We start from the raw sequence: 20,533 nt of genomic DNA on the forward strand, positions 1-20,533 counted from the left end.
AAAATACTACATCGTTGTGTTATTGTTGACGAGTTTCCTGTGGAAACGGGTGGAGACGAATCGTTAGTTTTAATTTTACAATAAGTACAAAATTTTTTTATTTACATTTACAAAACCTGACTCATAAAAAACCGGAAATCGAACCGCATCCGATTTTTCTGCACCAATCAAGTCTTGTCTTGTCTATGCGACGCATTCTCTTTAATATAATAATTGCCTAAACAATTTTAACTGATCGATGTGTTTATGATCCGACTAATATAATACTGTATATTCCTATAAAATTATACATTATAATTAATAAACAATAGCAGTGCTATTCTGTGAAAAAGCACTTCATTATTCACACGCGAAATGTTGACAAACGACGTATCTTGATATACTATTTTGATGAACATATTCTTGAAATGTTACAATTATTACGGTCAATTTCGCATATAACATACTGACATTTAGGACCGTTTTCTGCGGTGAGGTTGTCACAGAATAGCCCTACAGAGTAGATTAAAATAACTAATAAAGCTATCTATAAATATACATTTATATAACTGTATCACTCAATAATTTTAGGCGTAATGTCACTGGTGCCGACCAGAAATGTGTAGACTGTTGACATCCAACCGCTGAACCAGTAAAGAATTAAACCCCAAAATAGGAACCTTGTCACCAGGTCAACGAACCACATCCTGTTTAAGAGAAATAATTAAATTAATATGGGATCTTTGGTTTACTTAAGTTAATGTGAATTTGTAGTTTAAACGCGTTTTTAATGTGTATACGGACACGTCGCCGACTACGTGAACACGAAGCCTTATTCTTCTATTTATTAATTCCATTATCATAAGTACCATTCGTTCTTTCATTCAATTTTTTTCTCATTCAGTTTTATATGACAAGCCTCAACTGATAAACATTTAATTTTTATTTGATGATAGTGTTTATAATTCATCAAATACTCGAAGGTGAATGAAACATCGTGAGGAGACTTGAATGAATCGAATAAAAATGTGCCACTCTTGTATAAGCCACAGTAGCGTGATGTAATAAACCTTCTCAAAAAAGACGGGCTGTCTTTGTTACTTTTTTACTTTACACATATACTTACAAAATTATAAGTCCCGATTTACTATCAAAGCACTGTTCGTGATTTTGTTATTCAATTTGGAACATAGGTTTATTTTACGACGTCCGCTGTCTACGAACGGTTTTTTGGAAATTTTAATAAGTGAATGGGGGGGGGTGTTAACTTTCTAGTTTTACCCGTACGAAGTCAAACGGGCAGAGCTGTTCATATTTACATGCATCGAAATACTTACACATCCATGTGACGTCTCGCAGCTTCATATTCCTTCAGTATGAATATCCTCGCAGCCCTGATGCAATCTTCGAAATACTTGGAAATATCTAAACCTGAAACATTAGTTGAATTAAAACTACAATCGTATTTAAATTATCATTTTGCTCTTACTCCGTTTAGTGGTTGAAATTTGACTATAATTGGTTAATGGCTTATGGTACAGCTTACAGTCTGGTCAATAATATCAATATGTCACATTTCTGAATATTGGCTATATATTATATATGTTTTTTTTTATAGAATAGGAAGGTGGACGAGCATATGGGCCACCTGATGGTAAGTGGTCACCAAACGCCCTTAGACATTGGCATTGTAAGAAATGTCAACCATCGCTTACATAGCCAATGCGCCACCAACCTTGGGAACTAAGATTTTATGTACCTTGTGCCTGTAATTACACTGGCTCACTCACCCTTCAAACCGGAACACAACAATATCAAGTATTGCTGTTTTGCGGTAGAATATCTGATAAGTGGGTGGTACCTACCCAGACGAGCTTGCACAAAGCCCTACCACCAGTAAATTATGGAACAATAAATAAAAATTGATCAAATAAATTGTTGTTGTGCGAACAGTGGAAAGTGCTTCCTTAGTTTATTTTCCATTCGATCTCCTGATATTACTTCAGTGGAAACAATAATCATTAATGAAATTTGATGAATACATACATACATATACTGTAACTTCTTAATCACTAGAATTTTCTAATAGTAATTCTAACAGTACTTACTTAAGTAACATCAACAGTTTTGGGAGATAATTTTGGTAACTCATTTTTTACTTACCGATAGCATCAACTTTATAATCTCTCCTTTCCCTTGGATTGAGACTTTTTCTGACCGTCTGTGCGATGTCAGATTTGAAGTCCCATTGGTTGTTCGTGTAATATTCGAATACGTTAAAGCCTTTGCTGATGCGACGATGGACGCGCATTAATCTTAAAATTTTATTTCGAATATAGCATGATCCATGGAGAAATATTACTTGTAAAGTAAATTATAATTAACTTAAATATTATGATAAATATTACAACAAGTTATACTCAGTGGTTAGATACAGATCTTAGCTGATTATGGGTTCAAACCCGAAAAAGCTGAAAATAATAATAATATCCTGGGACATTTTTCACACACGGTCATCTGATCCCAAATTAAGCTTGTACAAAGCTTGTACTATGGAAACCAGACAACTGACATACTACATATACTATTTTTCTTTTGTAAATACATTCTTATATAGATACTAACTGGGTGTAATTACACCCAGACTCAGGACAAACAGACATGTTCATGCACACAAGTATCTGTCCTGAGTGGGAATCGAACCCACAACCTTCGGCGTGAAAGGCCACCAACCACGCCAACTGGCTCGTCATCCGTCGGAATATTTATGTGTTTAATTTGTTTGTATAATCACGATGTTTTCCTTCACCCATTTGTTCATGGGTGAAGGAAAACATCGTGAGGTAGGTAACCTGCACGTGTAAGATGAAATTTCGCGATATATGTATCCACAAATCCACATTGGATCAGCTTGGTGGATTAAGTTCTAAATCCTCTCAAGAGGATCCTCTCAAAGACCTTTTCTTTGCTCAGGTATTGTAAATTTACAAGTTATTAGTTGAAGCAAATTTTGATGACTTTTTTCATTTTATCCCCTACCTGGATTTGAACCATGATCATTTTCAAATTTACACGTGTTTTACCGACTAGCCCACTTCATTAAGAACTACGATCAAAGATAGCCACGAAATATATTGATACTTACACAGGCTTATAACCTAAGCAGAAAAGCAGGGTGTCTATGAGGAGAGCTGGAATCCAATGGAAGAACAGGGCACATATGTTATGGTAAAGCCTGGAATGTTTCATTGAACCTCCAGGATACCTGTAATAGTGTTTTGTAAGAATAATAATTTATTTAACGAAAAACTATCGTCCACACTTATTATAATGCTTAGCAAAGAATCACAAGTCTACCAGAAGTTGCTTAGTAACTGAAAAAAACATTAATACCTTTATGTCATTATTGATTTGACATTTGAAAGAAGAAAACAAAACATTGTTTAACTATTCACCCTCTAAACATTTATGAGTAAGGTACTTACGATGTACAGACTGAAGCTATGAATAGAATATTTTCATAAAAATTAACTGCCATTGAACTAAGCACCAATATTTAAAAAAATATTTAATCAAAAACCACTTAAGTAAAAGTTCTAAAAATATATAATATATAATAAAGACATAAGAACGTAGTATGTGTGTTGTATATGTGTGAGTATTAAAGGTGAAGCAATGATTAATGGAACGACGTGACGCGAATTCTTAAAAGGGAATCGGTCTTGACTACCTTTTTTGAAATTGATATTGGTCATAGTTTGACAATGTCACCAAAGTGGTTCCAACTTAGAGAAACGAATTTCTTTTTTCTTTCTGTTATATACATATCTTGATATATATTACTGGTGATAGAGCTTTGTGCAAGCTCGTCTGGGTAGGTACCACCCACTCATCAGATATTCTACCGCGAAACAGCAGTATTTGGTATTGTTGTGTTCCGGTTAGAAGAGTGAGTGAGCCAGTGTAATTATAGGCACAAGGGACATAACATCTTAGTTCCCAAGGTTGGTGGCGCATTGGTGATGTAAGCGATGGTTAACATTTCTTACAATGCCAATGTCTATGGGCGTTGGTGACCACTTACCATCAGGTGGCCCATATGCACGTCCCCCTTCCTATACTAGAAAAAAAAAATAGACGTGTTTTTGCTATTTTGATTGAGTATATTTTTGATTTGTCTGCATCATCTCAATTCTTTCAGAACTACAATTTCAATCGTCTTCTGTGGTTATTTTTCAGTTGGTTGTGTCAGTTGTGTTCTTGGAATATTGTTGTTGATCGAATGAATATCGTAAGGCGCTGCACCATTTAAAAACGTTTTCGAAATACATAAAGCGCTATGAATGCCCAAGCGGTCACGTCTGTCGACGTTCTTTAACCAGTGACCTCGTTTAGAGTAACTTCGTCTTTACAAAATGTTTTATATTGTACAATTTTATATAGTTAAAAGAACTTGGATTTAGTATTCGTTGATTGTTATATAGGACATTTTTATAAAATACAAAATTAAAATAAAAAGAACAAAATTCACATTACAAATTTAAAGCAAAAACACGCCGTCTAAAAGGTTGTCCTGTGGAATATTACCCAAGACGCTGGCACTATTGTCTCTCTGCACCGCTAGACTCAGCCTTTTGGCTAAATAAGCGCCAGCTCTTGGGTCACGAGATGTGTGGATCAGTTTCTTAGAAATATCTTTTATGATTTTTTAAAATTTAATTTTATTTTTTTCAATTTAATTGTATATAATGTAAAAGATTGTTCTCGGTAGATTCTACAATTCAAACCGGTTGGCTTGACAATAAATTAAAATTCTAAAATAATGATTGTAAAGTGCTCGAATGAATTCTTCTTAAGACTGATGATCTTTAATATGACTTACTATACAACACCATTGAGGGGCACTCTATTCATGATGATGTCACGGCCAGCATCTATCATCTTTATCCAAGTTATTTTTATTTCGGCTGATGAGGTAAAGTTGGCGACGTTCGATTCCTTATCACTTTAAATGGATAAACGTAATATGTTAAAAAACCTCATTGCTATTCTGTTACAACTTACTTCATTACTCATCCGTGAAATATTGACAACCGACTTATGGTGATATACTATTTTGATGCGTGTATGCTTTAAATGTTATGATTATTAGGGTCAATGTCGCATATCACTTTCTGACATTTCACGATCGTTTCTTGCGATAAGTTTCAAATGTTTTCTTACATAATAGCCCTACAGTTACTTAAAAATTAAGGACTAAGAGCCGAGGTGGCTCAATGGTTCGACCAGAATCTTATCGAACATTGCGGGCTTAAACACGGGCAAGCACCTCTGACCCTAAATACTTTATAATTCATCTCGTGCTCGGCGGTGTAGTAAAACATCGTGAGAGTTGCATATCATGAGGGTTACATATATGAATGCGTTTGCATTTGAGCAACGTAGCGGAATAAGCTCCAAGCATTCTCACCAAGGAGCGTTTATCCGTGTTTGTATTTAATATTTATACGAAATTAAAGTGTAACTAATTTTGATATAAATTAAGATTAATAAATCTTATACATAGATCACAGGTTCAAAGAAACAGGTTCAAAGAAACAAAGCGATCCAAGGAATGGTTAATATTTAAACACGTGCCTATGAGCTGTGGTAACCACCTATAATCAGGAAGCTCAATAGCCAATTTATGATATATATATTTTTATCTTAATCTAAATATATACCCGTTTTTTATATAATTCCAGGCGCAGATCATGATACCGTTTATGAAAACGTCAACCGGTAAATAATCCGCGTAACTGTTTCCTTTACAATACATAGATCGGATAACTCCCTTGCCGGCACCTAAAACAATGTTAAACGATTATTCACATAAATATATAGACAACGTAAAACCATTGAAGGTTGAGCCTTGATTCCAAATCTAACATAAAACGTACGTGACGAGTAATAGATTTTACTAATGTTTTTTTTTAGCCTTTTGCCGTGCACTGCTGGACGACTCTACTCCACCTGATGGTAAGTGGTAGTAGAGTCCAAACGCGACGACGGCCAGTACAGACGGGAAAAACGTTCTGCACTAGCCGCCTTCGCCTTGCCGGCCCGCAAGATGCCTCTTCACGCCTCGTTTGAAGGAACCCGGGTTGTAAGAGGAGAGGAACACGTGAGCTGGTAAGGAATTCCATTTTTTGGAAGTGCGACAAAGAAAGCAGTTGCCAAATTTCTTTGTTCGCGATGGAACTGATGTCACAGTTAGGCGGTGACATCGAGAACCAGCTCGCGTGGACTTAAGAAGGAAGGGGGAAGCAGGGATTAGAGAGAATAATTCCTCAGAGCACTCGCCGTGATACAGTCGATAGAAAGCGCTCAGTGCTGCTATCTCACGACGCAATTGTAAAGGTTCAAGGGTGTTTGTGACCTTTACGTCGCCAATAATGCGTACGGCACGTCGCTGCAACCGGTCCAAGGCCTCAAGTAGGTACTTAGCGGAGCCATCCCAAAGGTGCGAGCAATATTCGACGCAAGACCGTACCTGTGTTTTGTACAGCAGGCACAGTTGTTGAGGCGTGAAAAAGCGCCGCACCTTGTTCTGAACTCCGAGTTTCCGTGAAGCTGTTTTTATAACAGCCTCGATGTAATCCCTTGGACTAAGGTCGCAGCGAACGTCAATCCCCAGCATGGCGATTTTGCTTTGCATCACCAGCGGAGTACCACAGAGGGAGGGAAGAGGGGAAAATGTTGACTTTTTCGCCGTGAGAGCGCATACCTGTGTTTTCTTGGCATTAAACTCAACAAGATTATCAGAGCCCCATTTGGCGATGAGCTCTAACGTCCTATCGAGTTCAATGACAAGATTCTCCCACCTCTCCTCAGTTTCCGCCCGCCCAGCCACTGCGCGTCCGTGGTATCCACCATGCACTGTACTAACATCTGCATAGCAATGTATGTTCCCAAGGGAGAGCATATCATTGGTATGCAAAAGAAAGAGTGTGGGAGATAGCACAGATCCCTGGGGGACCCCAGCATTCACTACATAGAATTGTGAAGCGCAACCATCTACTAAAACACGAAGGCTACGCTTGTGTAGGAAGCTGGCAATCCAGGTGCATAGCTGAGCAGGCAGACCATATGCCGGTAGCTTGGAGAGAAGACTTCTGTGCCAGACCCTGTCGAAAGCCTTGGAGATATCGAGGCTGACAACCAACGATTCTCCATGCTTGTCGATAGCTTCACCCCAGAGGTGTGTTACGTACGCTAGAAGATTACCTGTGGACCGTTTTGGTCGAAACCCGTACTGACGATCATTAATTAGGCAGTGATCTTCTAGGTAATGGATCAGTTGGTTGTTTAAAATCCGTTCCATCACCTTACAAAGTACTGAGGTGATAGCTATTGGCCGATAATTTGCCGGGTCAGACCGATCCCCTTTTTTGGGAACCGCTTGCACATTAGCTCTTCTCCAAGCCTCCGGCACACTTCCCGAAGAGAGAGAAAGTTGGAACAGGCGCGTTAACACAGGAGACAGCTCCGCTGCGCACTTCTTCAGCACTATGGCTGGTATTCCATCGGGACCGCTAGCTTTCCGTACATCAAGTGATTGCAGCTCCGCACGCACATCACGTTGTCTGATTTTAATGTCAGGCATCGTATGGCATATACATGCAGGTATTGTAGGTGGCAGTGCACTACAATCATCGATGACGGAATTATCGGCAAAGAGTTTAGCCAGGAGATCAGCTTGCTCTTGCGGACTGTGAGCTAGCGATCCGTCCGGATTTCTGAGCGGTGGCAGCGAAGGTTGGCAGAAATTGTTTTGCACAGACTTGGTCAAACGCCAGAAGCTACGGGAGCCCCTAGGATGCGAAACAAGGTCATGACCAATCTGTACAATGCGCTGTGCATCCGCTCTCGTGTATGCCTTTCTACAGGACTTGGAATTTTTATTTTAGTTTGCTTTCAGTGAGTCAATGTTAGATGCCCCGCTAATACAGCCGTTGATCCACTTGCGATATGCCGCCTGCTTAGATGATACAGCATCGGCACATTCACGAGTGAACCAACGGTTACGCGTACTCCTACTGACGAGATCTGAGCTAGGAATGTAGTATTCCATTCCCAGCATGATCTCGCCAGCAACAGCAGCGGCACTAGCTGTCGGGTCATTCCCACTGAAGCAACGTTCCTTCCAAGCGGATAGCGGGCAGAAGCGCTATTAGTGAAAGATTTCCAGCCGCTGCGGTCACCAACCCGCCTGCCAAGCGTGGCAAACTAAGGCAAATACCCCCCTATGAGCGACGACACAATTTTTTTAATTATACTATCATGAAATATTATTATATCATGATAGCATAATAATAATATTAAAATGTGTTACAATAAAGTTTTTCAGTCCTATAACTTCCTGGCGTCCCGACTTTGTACGGAAAAAAATCATATAAGCTTACTACTCCCATTATCTCCTTTCAAAGTTGAAATTTCTAAATATTCTAAGCGGCTTATTATGTTATAAAATAGATGTTTGTCCCAAAATCAGCTTTCTTGACTGAGTAGTTTTGTGATAGATAGTCATTCAGGATAAACGATTTTATAAGCACGAATAACGTTCTACTCGGTAGAATCTATATTCCGAATCGGTGTTAGATCTTTTAAAATCACAATTTAAATGTTAATTGAATAAAGTATATATATTGATTTGATTTAATTTAAATTATAAACATTAATTCAACTTTTTATTATCTGTAGTCGCGTTTTTATTTATATATATTACATACCAATCAGTAGACCCGTCGGTCCGTTGATGTTGTCCGTCCAACCAGGCACTGGTTCTTGTGATATTGGTATCACTAAAACCATATTTGATATATTACATAAAATATTTGAAAGCCAAAGATTATTTTATATATTTTTTTGCTTCCTAGTTTTCAAACACATACATACAACATTTTGCTGGTGGTAGAGCTTTATGCAAGCTCGTCTGGGTATGTACCACCCCCTGATCAGATATTCTAGATCAATACAGTAATACTTGGTATTGTTGTCTTCGGTTTGAAGCGTGAGTGAGCTAGTGTAACTACAGGCACAAGGGACATAACATCTTAGTTCCCAAGATTGGCGATGTAAGCGATGGTTAACATTTCTTACAATGCCAATTTCTATGGGCGTTGGTGACCACTTACCATCGTGGACAATACGCTCGTCCGTCTATCGATTCTATAAAAAAAATACAAATAGAGTTGGGTTATAGCCAATAATAAACAGCAGTGTTCTGGTTTCTTAAGAGCATACCAATCTAATCACAGGTGTCCAGGACATAATATCTAATAAAATCAATGTTTATCGGTCGACCGCAATCATACGTATCATTTTTAGCTGATCAACTGCTAAATTGTTCCCACCATATACAGCCATTTTGAGGCATCCTATTAAAAAATATAAAAAATCACGAAGTGTTGACTGCAAAGATCTAATTTCATCTTTAACTCACTTAATATAAGAAGTTTTTATTAGTTTTAGTTCTTTAAGTATCATTTTTTAATTGTAACGTTTTTAATTTAAATTTTATTATTTATAAAATTAGCTGTTAATAAATTATATAAGATATCTGGAAAAGAGACCGTACCCCCCGTACGGTCTCTTTTCCAGAAGCTTCTCGTGCAAGTGGCAGTAGACTGTTGAAATGTGGATGAAGAGCTAGCAAGGAATAAGAAAATAACAATTAATATCTAAGATAAATATAAATAATTTTATTAATTTTGCTTATTAGTAAATATATTCATAACAGATACATGAAAAATATTTTTTGTTCAAGTAAGGTGTTACAAGCAGTTCTATCACTGATTCGGAATGAATATTATATCGAGAAGAACCGGCTAGAAACTCAGTAGTTACTCTTTATTTATAGATAATAAACAAGAAACAAAAGGAAAACTCCGAATCTTTCGCTGGTTCATCTCAGGTCTGATGTATTCCATGTTCCTAATGATTTTGACAATGGTCTTTAACCTAAATGTAACCTAAAATATTAGTACCTAAAGATGTTTGCATTGCTTAGCAAGTTCAAGCACCAGCTTTATTCCTCGGACGTTGTGTAGAACTGCCTTTTTCAACTCTTCGTCAAATCTAAAGCGACACATTGTTATATTATCACGATTATTAACTCGCTTTGTTTAATGAAGGTGGAAAATCCTGACGAGTAAAATACTTTATTTTGAGCATAGCTCGGGATTCATTAAACTTGGTGGATTTACGCCCCAAACCATATTTTCATTTAGTCAGCAGTAGAATATTTGCTCACTCTGGCTGTATATGCTTTATGACTGCATCTTTGGTCTAGTGACTAATATATAAGGCAGCAGACCCCAAGAGCTTAAGTCCCGATTCGGGGCTGTAAAAAAAGTTTGGGTTTCAGCAGCCATGGGTTTTCACACTCTTGTGCATTGTAAAAATACGTACTCGTTAAGGGAGTTTTTCCAATTTCGGAATGTCTATCGGATTATGAAAGTAATGTTATGCACTTGTATTTGCTTACACATTTGTGCACTATTATATATCCTGTGCAATTGCCCAGTGGCCGAAGTTAGTCAGAATGATACCATAAGCATGTTTTATACTTTACCTGATGGTAGCTGCGGCGTGAATGATCATATGCACGTTCTCTATTATCATTTCCCTGTCATCTTGACTAATCGCCAAATCTGGGGCTGAGGCGTCACCACCTATGATTTGTAATTTCTCCAACATCGGTGCAAAACCACCTCGCATGGTCCTGAGTTTCTCGAAGAGCTGAAAATTTAAAATATAATTATTTTTTTTACCCTATAACCTGTTAATGGCACACAGTAACAGTAACAGTCTGTAAATGTCCCAGTGCTGGGCTAAGGGCTCATCTCCCTTTTTGAGGAGAAGGTTTTGAAGCTTATTTCATTACGCTACTCCAATGCGGGATGGTGGAAAAAACATGTGGCAGAATTTCGATAAAATTAGGCACATGCAGGTTTCCTCGCGATGTTTTCCGTCACCGAAAAGCAGGAGATGAATTATAAACAGAAATTAAGTACATGAAAATTTAGAGGTGCTTGCCCGGATTTAAACCCACGTTCATCGGTTAAGATTCACGCGTTCTTACCACTGGGCCATCTCGACTTGTGGCTCACATGTGGCAGTTTTTCATTCGACAAATGCAGGTTTCCTTTCCCGCCGAGCACGAGATGAATAATACACACGAATTTAGTGGTGCTTGCCCGGGTTTGAATCCGCAATCTTCGTGACTTACGTGTTGTAACCACTGAACCGTCTTGATTCTTAGGCTATAGCAGTTGTAAAAACTTAGAGCACGTTGTATAAAAGTAAATAAGATTACCTGAAACGCAATTTGCTAATATAAAAGGTCGTATGTTAAAATGTATCTGATCAGGAGGGCTATTCAACAAACTCAAAACTCACGGCGGAATAATAATAAGTAATATTAACTAATATCAGGTCCTTACATATGAAGTTAGCGTTTTGTCGTACTGACCAATTTGATCTAAAATATCTCCTCTTCGGTTTAGAATTCAAAATTCAAATTTATAAATTCATTTAGCTGTTACATTTGAGTTTTGAAAACGTTCATTCATTTGTTTTTTCCTCATTATTTTTTTCTTTGGCTTCGCTTATTACCGCACAATGGAAACATGAAATATCGGTATATTTACGAGTACGAGTTCTATCGTGGCACCAGTGCTGCAGAAACATCTCGAGGGATTAATGATGTGTACAGCGCTGGTGTCGCAAAAGAAAGTACGTTTCGTTTACGTTCTTTACGTACGGTACGTTTTTGGTTTCAACGTTCGTTTCGTTTCGTTCTGGAAATTTCGACCTTCAGAACCAACCCCGTGGACGGCCGGAGACCAAAGTGGAAAATGAAGAATTAAAGAAAAAAAATGTGGAAGCGGATGCATCACAAAGCTCTCAGGGTAAGTGATAAAACTGTATAAATCCACTTGAAGCAAATCGGGAAAGTAAAAAACTTGAACGATAGGTGCCTCATGAATTGAGTGAATCGAACTTGCAAACACGCATCGACTGTTGTGTTACTTTAGAGCCTCGCCTAATGCTTTTGTGAACGCATAGGAATTAGGCAGCTTGCTTAGTAATCTGCATAGACAAAACAATTTTCAATGACGTCCATAAATGATGGCCAATCCTTAATATAATGATTCCTACTTCCATTGCAAACCATGAAGGAAGAACTAGCTGCTAAACAACCGAGATTGGTCAATCGCTCTAGGCCACTGCTGCTTCACGACAACGCAAGACCACACACTGCACAACAAACAACCACTAAGTTAGATGAGCTACAATTGGAATGTCTGCGACATCCACCGTACTCCCCAGACCTTGCTCCAACAGATTACCATTTTTTACGGAATTTGGACAACTTCTTGCAAGGAAAAAAATTCAACTCCGATGCGGCAGTCCAAACCGCCTTCAAAGAGTTTATTGATTCTCGCCCCCCACGCTTTTTTTTAGTAAAGGGATCAATGAACTACCTATGAGATGGCAAAGGTGCATAGATAAAAACGGTGCATACTTTGATTAATTAAATATATTTTACAAAAAAAATTGACTTTATACAAACCTCCCGTACAAAACGCCAATTTCATATGTAAGGACCTAATATTATAAATTCTAAAGTGAGTTTGTTTATTTTTACGCACTCACGTATTAACTTACTATTCAACCGATTTTTATTAAGCTTTTCATACAAGTTGTTGGGGTTCAGAAAAGAATATTACCTCCCCCTGGTGTGAGAAATATAATAATTATACCATTTAGTAGATAAACGCATTAAAATATAAGACGGTGTTCAAGATCATATTACATTATGCCTAATATTGTTTTGTTTACCTTCACGTCAATAGATGGCGTTAGATGTATTTTACATCGCGCTATAGGAATATTTTTTCTAAAGTACAATATAAGTTTTTGTAAATTCATAAAAGGAAAACAATTAACTGGTAAGATACCAGCAGTACATAGTCGGTGGTTTTATTCTTGAAGTCTCACAATACAAAGACTACCGGGTAACACCTCAAACATTGTTTTTTTTTTCAATTTTTCTTTTAATACATCACGAGTGAGATACGAAGTGAGTTCATACAAAATAACACAGTGTGCCTAGATCGAGTTTTTTTATTTATCTGATAACATTGGCGTTAACTGCGATTTATATAAAATGAAAACAGCACCTTCTAGTGACAATAATAGGGATTCCGTAAATAATTTCGTTAATTTTTTAACAAAAAACCGCTCAAATTCAATAAGTGGATATTAGGATGTTAATATTATGTTCTTTATGTTGATATTCGCTTGACAATGAAATTTGAACTCTAAGATGTTTTGTATAGTGAACATTTTTATTCAAGTGGCGTTTCACTATAAGGTTTTTTGTTGTTGAATAACCGGCATTCTTGCTCTGTTAATGATGACACTCGAACAGACAAAAAAACAATAGAATAATTATAGTCATTGGTTTTAATGTTGAATATTACTTTATCTATGTTTAAATGTTTTTATCTGATTAAGGTACGATTATGTCATTTGGTATCTATAAAAGTTATATATAAAAGACTTAATTATATACAGAATTTATTCGCTTTACATGTTAGAGATATGTGTTAGGTATGTAAAATTTTATCAAAATCGGCTCAGTGGTTTAGCCGTGAAAGCGTAACAGGCAGACAGACCGAGTTACTTTCGCATTTATAATATTTGTATAGATAAGATGTCAAAGAATATAATATAATAATAATACACGCCGTCCAAACACTTGTCCTACGGCTGCAATGCAATTCTACTGATTTATAACGATTACGATACGTTACCGATTCAATTCAAATACAACTTTGAATATTCTATATTTATTTAATATTCTTTAGTTAGTAGAATTGGATAGCCGTGGAGTACCGGCTTAGAATAGTACTCCCCCAACCTCATCCCGTGGGTGTCGTAAGAGGCGACTGAGGGACGGGGAAAAGGGGGGATGGGCAGCAGCGTCCCCCCCCCCCATAAACATCTTACCCCCTACTGCGCTCGCCAACACGCCTGCCCAGCGCGGCGAGTATGGGCAAACCCCTCCCTAAATGGCAGATGCGCCCAAAAAAAGGCCCCCAGTTACCGGCAAGCCCGCTAGGCCCGACCAAGGTAGCGGTCGCGGTATCGGCAGGGCAGGGGGTGCTAAGAATCACCGGTTCACGGCAGGCTACCGTATAAAACGACTGAAAATGGCAACGTGTAATGGACGCTCGATGAGGCTGGACCATCACCTCGCCGAATTAGAAGTAGAGTTAAGTCATATAAACTGGCATATACTGGGGTTATCTGAAGTCCGAAGACAGGGGGAGGACACGATAACTCTAGAGTCCGGTAACTTACTCTACTTCCGCGAAGGTGATAACCTTTCCCAGGGTGGTGTCGGTTTTCTAGTCAAAAAGGATCTCATTAGCAGCATTGTGGAAATCAGTAGTGTGTCGAACCGGGTAGCGTACCTTGTCCTAAAACTTTCCGACAGGTACTCCCTGAAGGTTGTACAGGTATATGCGCCAACTTCGACATACTCTGATGATGTGGTCGAAGCGATGTACGAGGACATCGCAAAGGCCCTCAACGACACCTCGAGGGCCCACTACAATGTTGTTATGGGAGACTTTAATGCTAAAGTGGGAGTACAAGATAGCGGTGAATCGAAAGTCGGACCTTACGGCTTGGGCTGCAGAAATCACAGGGGGCAAATGCTGGTAAACTTTCTCGAAGCGCAGGGGCTTTTTTTGATGAATTCTTTCTTTCAAAAGAAGCCTCAGAGGAGGTGGACCTGGCGAAGCCCCGATAACGTGACAAGGAACGAGATAGACTTTATCATCTCGAATAAAAGGCACATATTTAGAGATGTTTCAGTGATCAACAGGTTTAATACCGGAAGTGATCACCGCTTGGTTCGAGGCACTCTAAATATCAACTTAAAAGCCGAAAGATCGAGAATGATGAGGTCTACTCTCCGACCTACCATGCTCCAAGCTGCTCAAGGCTCCGAAAAGTTCCAAATGGAACTTCAAAATCAATTCACCGCGTTGGAAACTATAAGCAGCATTGATAAGAGAACCGACACGCTGGTCAAAATACTGCAAAACACATCCCGCAAGTGTTTTCCGCCACAGAGAAGAGACAACGCACCAAAACTCTCTGCTGAGACACTCGAGCTCATGAGAAAACGACGAGAACTACCATCGTTTTTGTCAGATAAGGCCTTAAACCGAACAATAAAAACGCTGATGCGACGCGATCTCCGACGCTCCAATACCCGTGCCATCAAGGCTGCGATTGAGCAAAATCGGGGATCGAAAGAGAGATATATCGAGGTACTGAGATGTCTGTACAACGCCGCTACAATGACTGTCCCCATCCAGGACTGTAAGACGAAGGCGATCCAATTGCGCAGAGGGGTGAGACAGGGGGATGTAATATCCCCGAAACTGTTCACCAACGCGTTGGAAGACGTTTTCAAAACGCTGGATTGGACTAGGTATGGAGTCAATGTAAACGGCGAGTACATCTAACACCTTCGATTTGCCGACGATATCGTCATCATAGCAGAGTCGCTGGAACAACTAACCGAAATGCTGCGTAGCCTAGGCGAGTCTTCCCGGTGTGTCGGTCTCGGCATGAACTTGGACAAGACCAAGGTCATGTTCAATAGGCATGTCGTGCCGGGACCGATATACGTCGAGGGGAAACCTCTCGAAGTTGTTAGTGAATATACCTACCTAGGACAGATAATACAAGTCGGTAGGAACAACTTCGAGAAGGAAGCCGATCGAAGAATTCGCTTGGGATGGGCAGCATTTGGCAACCTTTGTCAAGTCCTCAAGTCGTCTATACCGCAATGTTTGAAGACGAAAGTCTTCAACCAATGCGTCTTACCTGCCATGACATACGGTGCCGAAACGTGGACACTAACTGCGGGACTAGTCCACAAATTCAAAGTCGCTCAGCGTGCTATGGAGCGAGCTATGCTCGGAGTATCTTTGAAGGATAAGATCAGAAATGAGATTATCCGGAAAAGAACCGGAGTCACCGACATAGCTTGCAAAATTAGCAGGCTGAAGTGGCAGTGGGCTGGTCACGTATGTCGTAGGACCGATGGCCGTTGGAGCAGACGAGTCCTAGAGTGGAGAATCGCGAATCGGCAAGCGCAGCGTAGGGCGCCCTCCAGCCAGGTGGACCGACGACCTTAAGAAGGTGGCGGGCACCAACTGGATGCGGAAGGCGGAGGACAGGGAGCTTTGGCGCACCTTGGGAGAGGCCTATGTTCAGCAGTGGACAACGATTGGCTGTTGATTGATTGATTGAGTAGAATTGGGCGGACGGACAGGACGCTTAGGGTTATTATGTTTATAAAAAAATCAGTAACAGTAACAGCCTCTTAATGTCCCACTGCTGGGCTAAAGCCTCCTCTCCCTTTTGAGGAGAAGGTTTGGAGCTTATTCTACCACGCTGCTCCAATACGGGTTGGTGGAATACACATGTGGCAGAATTTCAACGAAATTAGACATAAGCAGGTTTCCTCACGATGTTTTCCTTCACCGTCAAGTACGAGATGAATTATAAACACAAATTAAGCACATGAAAATTCAGTGGTACTTGCCCGGGTTTGAATCTACTATCATCGGTTAAGATTGACGCGTATATATATACGCGTATAATATTATACTTAATATATAATGATACTTATGTACATGTGTTATAAGCTCTTACAAATCGTTGGTGTGCTCTTTATATGTATGTCGACACACACTTATCCAGGAGTGGTGTAAATTTCGTCATAACAAGTGTGCAAGTGCATATTTAGTAAGACGTGTATTGCGTTCAAAATATATAAGTTTTATATAGCTTTGACTATTAGTCTCTTCTTCTTCGAGTGCCACTCCGACTAGCGAAGGTTGGCAGTCAGCTTTAAATACTCCTTCTTGTTCTTCGCGAGGCGAAAGAGTTCGGCAGCACTCGCGATTCCCGTCCATTTAGGGATGTTGCACAGCCAAGACTTTTTTCTGCGCCCAACAGCTCTCCTTCCGGCAACTTTTCACATCATAATCAGTTGCAAAAGTTCATATCTTTCATGCCTAAGCACGTGTCCGAGGTATGCAACTCTTCTTGACAGTCTCCAAAAGTTGCCGTTTTTGGTTGACGCGTCGCAGAACTTCCATGTTCGAGACCTTTTGAGTCCAACTAATGGCCAACATACGTCTATAAGCCCACATCTCGAAAACTTCTATACGTTTTTTGAGGTCTTCTTTAATTGTCTACGCCTCGCATCCGTAAAGAAGTATAGGCCAGATGTAACAATGTAGGAGTCGTATGCGCACAGGGATCTTAAGTCTGCGATTGCAGAGTACTTTTTTCAACGTGCAGAAGGCACTTCGAGCTATTTCGATGCGAGTCTTTACCTCCTGTTCACAGCTCCAGGTGTCATTAAGCCATGTCCAGTGTCCAGATATTTGTACTTGCGCACCCTCTCAATTTTTTGGCCTGCTACAATGATAGCAATGTCATCGAAGCTATGTTTAGATAACACCATGATCTTCGTTTTTGATAGGTTCATCGTCAGACCAGCGTTTTCACTGCACTCATTAACACGGCTCATAATTAATTGCAGCTCTTTAGGAGATGATGCTAGTAGGACTGTATCGTCAGCGTATCTCATGTTGTTAATATAGCGGCCATTTATTTTGACTCCACATTCTCGGCCTTCAATTGCTTCTGCTGTTATTTGTTCCGAGTACAAATTAAATAGCGTGGGTGATAATATACAGCCCTGTCGGACTCCTCTCTTTATTTCTACCTCATCAGTCTCCTCATTGTCAACTCGTACAGTAGCCTTCTGGTTCCAAAGTTAAGTGGTAAAAGCGTAAAAAACAAATGAATAAACGAACTCACCTCAGCATTTATAATATTAGTATCGTACACTTTGAGATTGACTGTTATAGGCATTGGGCATACCTTACAAGCTAGACGCGAGACCATCATCATCAAGACCGAAGACGTATTATTCGGTTCGACGTCAGATTCCTCTAGTTCCAATCTATCTGTTTTATCAATAACGCTTACTTTTTTAGTTTTATTGTTATTGTCAGTTTTTTCATCTTCAAATGCAATTTTTACATCGAAATTTCGTTTAACCTTTTCTGACTTAGTTGAATCAATATATTCTGTGTTATTTAATTCTTTAATAACTTTATTGTCTTTATTTATTTCAGTTACTGCTTTAGCTTTATATTTCTTCCAATCTCGTCTATTTAAGCATTTAGATAATATATCATCAGACATACTTGTTTTTAAATTCTGATTCTCCTTCTGACACGCCTTATAACATTTAATTTTTTGCTCGGCGTTATTAGAAGTTTCGCTTAAATATTGAAAATCTGTCTCAATATCAATATTACTTGTACCAATTAAAGGTGTTGTAACTGATACATCTTGACGGTAGTTGAAAAACTTCCTAACAACCTTCTTCTCTTCGAAACAGTTACACGTTTTAGTTAAGCAGTAAAACATTGTCCAAATCAAAAAACATTGTATTGTAACGACAGAGCTGAGGACAATTAGAGTCCACTTATTGTCCATAAAATATCTTTTCCAAAACGATTTTATGCAAGAATTTTTGACTTGTTTCGTTTCAGATTCAGCTTTGTGTTTCGTTGGTATTGAAGTGGTTATTCTTATCGTGTTATCTATCAAATCAATTGTGTCGATAAATTCTGTTGCATTAGGCTCGAATTTACTTACGATCAACACGTCTTTAGCGTATCTGTTCCCTCTATCTGAACTAAATTCTTTGATATCTTCTAAATCCCTTTCGTTTATTGATTGTTCATCACATTGGTTACTAATTGGATTATATATAACAGTTGGATATTCAGATTCATCGTCAGAAACGCATGGAGGTACGACAATGCATCTTTTATGCTTCCTGCTAAAATAAGGCTTCTTGCCATTGTAATAAGTATCACAATTGACTGGTCTACAATCGTTTAATGGATCTTCATCTCTATTATTACAATGCTTGTATTTCCCGACAAATTTAAAATCATTATTTTCAATTGTTGTATCGAAATTAATTTTTAAAGCGTCTCTTTTATTAGGACCATTATTTGTTTTTGAGTCAATGAACACATTACAGAAACCATTTCTTCCGTAGATATCTAACAGAGGCGCAGCAACACTTGAAGTTTTAACTTCACCTAAAATATATACATTAAGCATAATAAACAATTTTCATAATAATTTAAAGGATTTCATTTCGTAATCAACAGTTGCATTCTACGTACTACTATTTGTAATAGCGTTTCAAATATTAACAACGACTATTAATCGCTTGTAGTTTGTTGTTGTAATAAAATTTAGTCTCAGTAAAATTTATTAAATGCATAAGGAAAAAAGGCGTCGAAATTGTTTTAATACAATTAATTAAAGAATGAAAGAAACAGAAAACAATACTTAAGTGTAAATAAAATAAACCATTCAATACTTTAATAACATCTATACAAAGAGTATAAATTACTCTCATTTCTTTAAAATTTGTTACATGAAATAAAGTTCTTTTATCTTTGTCTCACAAATTACCTTTTGAAATAAAATCCAAACATCCTCCTATAATATTCAAATAATCACAATTCAACTCTCCAGCATCTTGAAGACAGCATTCATCTGGAGTTATTTCTACATTGTAATCATTATCAGTGGACGTATTATTTATCTTTATAAAAAATATTAATTCAATCGATGATGGATTCGGCGTTTCTAGACCGCTTTTCAAAAATCATTCAGAATTACCGTCTGTACCAATTTCACGTAAAAATATAACGATTATAACAAATATGTATGTATAAAACTTCATCTGTCAATGTGCTATGCAAATGATTGACTAGCTGTCAATGTGAATGATTTACTATTTTTATTTTTTCACGAGTTTCCTTGGAACATATAAATACTTTTTGGTGAAAAAATAATTGGAACTACAGATTGCGCTATTAATAGCAAATAGTATAAAGTTGTTAGTTTATGTACACTTATACAAAATATACATAACTAAAGTGTGTAGCTTATTTAGCCTAAAGGCTGAGTCTAGCGGTGCAGAGCGCCAATGCCAGTTTGCCATCTTTTTTTATGCCATCTTGGGTACAATGCTACAGGACAATCTTTTAGACGGCGTGTTTTTGCTATAAATTTGTAATGTGTATTTGAATATAAATTTGTAATGTGTTTTTTTTTTTTTTAATTTTGTATATTATAAAAAAGTCTGTTCATAGTTTACTAATAAAGTATAAATAAACTGAAGTATAAAAATTAAATATTTGTTTGTTTTGAAGATTGACTTAAAGGTACAGAAAAATCAGTAAGGAGATGTTTTTGCGTTTGTAGTAGAGACTAAAACCGCATTAAACTAGAACTCTCGAATCTCTTATCGAATGAAAGAGAGGATGTGGTTCACTACGAAATGTCTAGAGTTAAGGAAATGAAA

The 20,533-nt window shown here is 38.2% G+C and overlaps 1 protein-coding gene and 1 pseudogene across 1 annotated transcript in view; one reads left to right on the forward strand and one right to left on the reverse strand.

Annotated features, from left to right (window-relative positions):
- The window catches only part of LOC126778772 (uncharacterized), a 212,040-nt gene that overhangs the window by 176,527 nt on the left and 14,980 nt on the right, over positions 1-20,533 (forward strand). The gene's annotated exons all lie outside the window — the stretch shown is intronic.
- Positions 214-8,832, reverse strand: LOC126778750 (fatty acyl-CoA reductase wat-like; annotated as a pseudogene).

The sequence above is a fragment of the Nymphalis io genome, chromosome 27 (genome assembly GCF_905147045.1).
Source record: "Nymphalis io chromosome 27, ilAglIoxx1.1, whole genome shotgun sequence".
Classification (NCBI taxonomy): Eukaryota; Metazoa; Arthropoda; class Insecta; order Lepidoptera; family Nymphalidae; genus Nymphalis; species Nymphalis io.